We start from the raw sequence: 7874 nt of genomic DNA on the forward strand, positions 1-7874 counted from the left end.
TTCCCTTATGTTCATCTGTTTTGTATCTTAAATTCCACATATGAGTGAAGTCATATGATATTTGTCTTTCTCTGACTAATTTCACTTAGCATAATACACTCTAGCTCCATCCATGTTGTTGCAAATGGCAAGATTTCATACTTTTTGATCACCGAATAATATTCCATTGTATATATACCACATCTTCTTTATCCATTCATCAGTCAGTGGACATCTGGGTTCTTTCCATACTTGGGCTATTGTTTATAGCACTGCTATAAACAGGGTGCATGTGCCCCTTTGAAACAGCACATCTGTATCCTTTGGATAAATAAAAATAATTGAGGCTTCTTAAAAGGACAAGGAGCATATATGAATTAAGTCTGTGAATACTATGCTACCATTCTAATATAAGTAACTATTATGATTATTTTGTCAATCAAGATTACTGGAGAAATGCCAACAAAATTAATGGCAATTGCTTGTATAAAAGAAGATAGGTTTAGCAAAAAAGGCAAAAAGATGTTTCATTCATTGGAATTCTCCATTTATTACTTGTTTAATAAAAGAGAAGACAACTTTTTAAAAAGCACTAGTGATTCCAAAATGAAAGGCATGATTTGATAGTGACATTAATTCAAATTTATTTCTTGGTTACTAGCACCAAACACAACTAGCCATTTTCAGGGCATGCATTTGATTTTAAAAGATGTCACACCTTTTGTTTGGCAATACAATGTCATCTTTTTCTTAATGAATGAAAATTTCTAATTCTGTGGTTTAAGAAAATCAAATCAGCTCTTTAAGTTGTACTTTTCCCTGAGAGATTCTAGAAATTGAGTGAATAAAACAATTTTTCCTTCTCCCTGATTATGTTAGTTAGGGTCTTATTTTATTTTAGGATAATCTGAAAAGCTATAATAAATGGACCAAGAAGTGTAATCACTAAACACGATAAATATTTACGTGTCTCTCCTATAGCAAATCCAGGTTGATAAGTCCATGGAAACAGTGCCCTATGCTGGTTTCTCAGCCAGCTTCAATATATCACTCTCAAAGTCCTTTTGGCCATTGTTTTCCTAGGCCACCAGCCTGAAACAGGCATATATTATCCCTCACACATTCCAGTGGTGTGTATTTATTCACATGGCCATGTCTAACTTTAGCTGTGGAATGTTTTCTATTGCAAATAGAGAAGCAGAAAGGATTCTGATGGGAAAATAACATTCTTTGCCACACTGAAAAACTGAAGTAAGGAAACTGATGATTTCATTTAATCTATTTACTTACAATTACATATTAAATAATATTTTTTAGCAAAGATAATCTTAGATTTACAAGCATCAGTTAATCATCAGCTTAGTACATTCCATTAAATTTTATTATCAGTCAAATAAACCTTCCACTTTTTAATGAAAATAATATACTTTTGTTACACTTATTACTGAGCACAATATCATATCTACTGATTTAAGTTACTCTGGAGCCTGCCTAAGATCTTTGTTAATTAACATGTCTCAGTAAGAATAATATTTAATTAATAAAATTTTAATATGTATACAAATCAGCTTTATTTCTTCATTGTTATATTTCATCACTTTTACTTCAGAGTTAAAGTTATCAACTTATATGTTACTGAGTAAAAAGTCAATTCAGAGATTATTATTAAAAATTAGGTATGATGATACATTTCAAAAAAAAAGAAGTTGAAAGTCTGTACATTTCAAATATTTCCCAATTTAGTAGAATTTCAAAGAAAACATTTGTAATTAGTATATTGTGCTCATATGAACAAACCAATTTCAAGAGTTATTTGATCAAGCATATTTCATGTTGGTACTTGCTTCATCTTTTTTCATTTTTAAGTGGGGATAAAATAATCTAGAAAGCTACAAAACTGTAATTGGTTTTCATAAACCATAGCCTGAAAGATACACTTTATATGGCATCTTTCACAGATACTTTCCTCATCTGTTTATCATTCCTTTGATTTTTTTCCAACTCATAAGAAGTATGCTTGCACATTTGTATTCTGTTCATATCTAAATTCCAGTAAAGGTCAGCTTTCCCATAAAAAGGAGTATAAATAGTGCATAAAATGATGATCCAAGCTAGCACATCAAGAAAATAAAAGCATAAAAGTAAAGGTCATTTTCACAATTTTTACTTGAAGCACTCTCAAAAATATATAGTGTGAAAATTTGTTAAAGTTTTCAAAAGAGGGCTTTGGATATGGAAGTTCTTTTTTCTTCCTGTTTTCTTTTCTATGACCTTCTAAGAAATAAAAAAAGAAATTTTATATTTTTGAGATGATTATTTTTATGTCGATTTGGCTATTAGGGTCATTAGCCCTGATATTTAATCAATTATCAGAGTAGTACTTATTTAGGTTGAAAATAATCACTCTTGCCTTAGAAACTGCACTGTGTCACTTACTAGAATTATTTAAAAGCAACATTCCTTTAAGTCTTTATATTTTTACTTTTATTCAGTGAGTTTATCAGGAAGGTCAATACTTAAAACAGGAAGATAATGGACTTATTAAATTAACTATATATTCATCTGTCTACAGTAATGGTTTTGAATCTGGTCTAATTTGGGTTGACAACTGATTGAGTATGAGATTGAACTTTTGAAAGCCTTTAGAAAAACTACCTATGTGAGCTTTTGGTTCCATAAAATATGTAAGCAACATGAGCTTGCTTCAGTTTTACCATATTTAGGATAAGGACAAGAATTTTGATAAGGTCTATGAAATCAAGTAAAGTAACTCTTACCAACACTCAGACACAGATGTCGGAGCATAAGCTCTCTGGCTCACCAGAATAGACCACTACTGTGTAACAATATTTAGCCCTCTCTTCCTTAACCTACTGAGCCTCTGATATTTTCTCCTACATCGAGTCTCTACATCCTATTGCTATTACTTGTATGTATGTTTGTCTGCAATAAAATTATTATTTACACGTCCCATCCATAGTTTTATAATCTAATCATGTATTATATGCTCTCAGAGCATGTTTTTAATTAATTGAGTTAATGAATATATTTAAATAAATGTAATTAATGAGGGACTCTTCAGTATCAGACAAGAAAAGAATAAATAAAGTAAATAAATAATCTTGGTTCCCAATCTTAATAGGGGAGGTGGATATTTTAGTATGTTTTATGCACACACAAAATGAGATTATAAAATAGTTAAAAAAGGAAGTTGTGATACATTTCATTTTATGTTTTTGCATTAATGGGGGTGTAGGATTTTGATAGAAGGTTTGTAATGAACGTGACTGGCAGAGAGGGAAGTACATAAGTAGGAGCATCTCTGTCTGGATATTTCTATACTGAGAGTTAATAAATAATGAACTATACTACCCTAATCCTGGGTAGGCACCTGTCATTATAGTGGTATATTTATTTACAGTATCATGGCTATTAGTAGCACCTTGCTCAGTTGAATTACCCTATTATTTCACTCAGTAGAATATAGATATTGATCATTTCAGTTTGATAATTTGCAAAAAGAACCCAAAAGTTAACAATTCCAAAAACTATAGTAATATATCACAATTATAACTGTACTGGATATGGACAATGCCTGTATTTTCTCTATATAGTATTTTAAAGAATATTAAATAAAAAACATATGAAAGATGCTCAACACATTCCAAATTGAAAAGAATAAAATTTGGTGTATAATTAGATATCACTATTACTATTACAGTGATAAAAATTATTTATGAACTCGGGCGCCTGGGTGGCTCAGTCGGTTGAGCGTCTGACTTCAGCTCAAGTCATGATCTCACAGCTCGTGAGTTCAAGCCCAGCATTGGGCTCTGTGCTGACAGCTTGGGACCTAGAGCCTGCTTCGGATTCTGTGTCTCCCTCGCTCTCTGCCCCTCCCCCACTCACATTCCGCCTGTCTCTCTCTCTCAAAAATAAAAAAAAATATTTATTAACTCATAATAATGAGTATTAGTAAGAATATGGAGTAATTGCTACTTGCGCACGTAACTCCTGGAAAACAGATATACTCACTTTTGATAACCTTGGAATATCTGCTTAGCTGAACATATCACCCAGTAATTTTGCTCTTACTTAGATACCTAATTATAATGCATGCATATATTCACCAAAACATATGTACCAGAATGTTTAGAGATTCAATATTTGTAACAGACAAAATGTGGAAATAATTCCAAAGTCCATCAACAGCAAAATATTTTTCTATATTCACCAAATGGTATATTATATGTCAATGTGAATGAATGATTTACAACTGCATGCACAAATAATCTTATTCATAAATATGTTCCTATGACAACAAGTTATAAACCAGGCAAAATGCATCTAAGATTTTAAAAGTCATGACACAGGTCCATAGAGTAGTGACTGCTAACAATTTTACCAATGTCTGGTTTTTGTTTGTTTGTTTGTTTTTACTTCACAGTTTTATAAGTATTTTAGATATATAATCCAGTTGAGAGAAAGGTGCAGAGTTCCCATATACCGTCTTATCCCACACATGCATAGTCTCCTCATTATCAACATCACACACTGGAATTATACATAAATTATACATTTTTTACCAAAGATAACCTACACTGACATGTCATAATCTCCCAAAGTCCATGGTTTACCTTAGGTTCACTCTTAGCATTGTATATTACATGGGTATGCACATTATATAATAACATATTTCTATCACTATAATATCATATATTTTCTTTTTTTTTTTTTAATTTTTTTTTTAACGTTTATTTATTTTTGAGACAGAGAGAGACACAGCATGAACGGGGGCAGGGGGGGTGGGCAGAGAGAGAGGGAGACACAGAATCGGAAGCAAGCTCCAGGCTCTGAGCCATCAGCCCAGAGCCCGACGCGGGGCTTGAACTCACGGACCGCGAGATCATGACCTGAGCTGAAGTCGGACGTTTAACCGACTGAGCCACCCAGGCGCCCCAATATCATATATTTTCAATGCCTGAAAAATCTTGTGCTCTGTCTATTCATCTTTGCCTTCCTCCAAGGAAACTATTGATCTTTTTAAAGTGTCTGTAATTTTGTCTTTTCCAGAATGTAATATAGTTGGGATCACACAATATGTAGTCTTTTCAGATTGGCTTCTTTCCCTTACACATTTAGAATTCCTCCATATCTTTGAATACACGCTTTTCCAAAGAAGATATCCAGATGGTTCACAGATACATGACAAGAAGCTCAACATCACTCATCATCAGAGAAATGCAAATCAAAAGCACAGTGAGAATGAAAACTAGTGAGAATCAAAACCACCTGTCAGAATGGCTAAAATGAACAACTCAGGAAACAACAGATGTTGGCGAGGATGCGAACCATGGAATATTACTCAGCAATCAAAAAGAATGAAATCTTGCCATTTGCAACAATGTGGATGGAACTAGAGTGTATTATGCTAGGCAAAATAAATCAGAGACAGACGAATACCATATGATTTCACTGGTATGAGTAATTTAAGAGACAAAACAAATGAGCTTTGGAAAAATAAGATAAATACAGAGAGGGAAGCAAACCATGAGACTCTTAGATACAGAGAACAAACTGAGGGTGGCTGGAGGGAAGGTGGTGGGGAGGGGAATGGGCTAAATGGGGGATGGGCATTAAGGAGAGCAATTGTTGGGATGGGCACTGGGTGTTATATATAAGTGATGAATCACTGGGTTGTATTCCTGAAACTGATAGTATGCTGTATGTTAACTAACCTGAATTTAAATAAATAACTTATTTGAAAAGAATTCATCCATGTCTTGTAATGACTTAATAGCTCATTTCTTTTTAGTGTTGCATAATATTCCATTGCCTCGATATAACATCCTTTATTTAGCTACTGATGGACATCTTGGGTGCTTCCAAGTTTAGCAAATTCTGAACAAAACCTACAAACATCTATGTGCAGTTTTTGTTTGAACATACATTTTCAATTACTTTGCGTAAAAAACAAGGAGTGTGATTGCTGGATCATATGGTAAATATATGTAATTTTGTAAGTAATCACCAAAATGTCCTTCAAAATAGCTGTGCCATTTTGGACTCCCACTTGTAATATATGAGAGTTCTTGTTGCTTTACATTCTTGGCAGCATTTGGTGTTGTCAGAGTTCTAGATTTTGACCATACTAACCAGGTGTATACTGAGTGCTACCTTGTTTAAATTTCATTTCCCTGATGACCTAAGTATGGAACATAATTTCATATACTTGTTTGTTTTCTGTATATCTTTTTTTGCTGAGCTGTTTATTAAGGACTTTGGTCCACTCTTTAACCAGTGTTTATCTTCTTACTACTAAGTTTTAAGATTTTCATATATATTCACAAGTTTTCTCACTCCTCCACCCCCTTATGTGAGACAGACTGACTAGAGAGACTTGGTTTGAATATTACCCTTCCCTATTTGACTCTGATAATGCCCCTGGAAGTTATGCTCTAGTTAAATAGTTGAAAAGACACATTTAATTAATTTTTACATTTCTACTGATTAAGAAGAGAAGTACAGGGGTGCCTGGGTGGCTCAGTCAATTAAGCATCCGACTTCAGCTCAGGTCATGATCTCACAGTTAGTGAGTTCGAGCCCTGCATCAGACTCTGTGCAGACAGCTCAGAGTGTGGAGCCCGCTTGGGATTCTACGTCTCCCTCTCTGACCCCTCCCTCACTCTCACTCTGTGTCTCACTTTGTCAAGAATAAATAAACATTAAAAAAAATTTTTAAAAAAAGAAGAAAAGTACAATCAGTACTCCAAACTTAAAAATAAAATAGTAATTAATTTTAAGTATGAAATTAAAAAAAAACTGAAAGTTTACTACTTATAATAATATATAAAACCCTGGACCTAAAATGAAATGCCCTTTGAGAGAATTACAACAAACAAATGAAACCAATAAAGAAATGAGTTACATGATAAAATATAAATGAACATTATTTTTTGAATTGCTACTGCTTAAAAGAAGAAAATCCTAAATAATTTTCAAATGATAGGAGTTAGGACCTGTCTATTCACAAAAGAATAACAAATTCTTAGTGAAAAAAATGAGTTTCATTACCTATTCAATGGGCTAATATATTGAAAACATTCAATATAGACCAATATTTGGGAAAAACTATTTTCAAAATTTATAATGGGGCTGTTGATTGCTAAAAATGTTTTTTAAGGCCAATTTGGTTGTTCCTTTTCCACTTTTAAAGTAATTCTTTGCCAACCAAATATTGCCTTTATTTATGAAATATCAAGTTTAAAAAGATACATGTGAACAAGAGTTTAAACTCCTAATTATAGATGGAAAGGACGTTAAGTAAAATAGTTTAACAATTTCCTTTGAAATTTCCTTTCTATATTATAAAAATATAATAAATATATTTAAATATATTTTAATATATAATCAAATAGACATAGAAATGCAATGTAAAAGAAGTAACAAAAGTCAGGTTCCACTTATGAAATGAATAGAAAGAGTCAAGTTGCCAAGGATTAATAATTAAATCAACCTGTACAGGGAGATCTCAACTTACAATAATAATGCCAAATTAATCATTTACTGTGCTGCCATAAAAACTGAAAAGAAAAATTAAAATATAGGGTTTTTTTTTCCAATCAGACACTCCACAGAGACAAAATATCCTATTTACTGTAGATGACTGAGTATGTTTTATGAATTCCTGATGAAAGGAAACATCAGAAGGGGTTAATGAAAGTTCAAGTCTATGGAAGTAATGAAAGACCTGGGAATATAATTACATTAATTTTTAGTGAAATATATATATCAATCTTGACTTTATTTTTACATATGAATTTTTTTCCTTGAGGTTTTAGCAGTTATTTCAAGCCTAAACTTTGACAATTGTATAAATCCTGTCATTTGTTGTA

The sequence above is a fragment of the Panthera uncia genome, assembly GCF_023721935.1.
Source record: "Panthera uncia isolate 11264 chromosome A1 unlocalized genomic scaffold, Puncia_PCG_1.0 HiC_scaffold_17, whole genome shotgun sequence".
NCBI classification, from domain to species: Eukaryota; Metazoa; Chordata; class Mammalia; order Carnivora; family Felidae; genus Panthera; species Panthera uncia.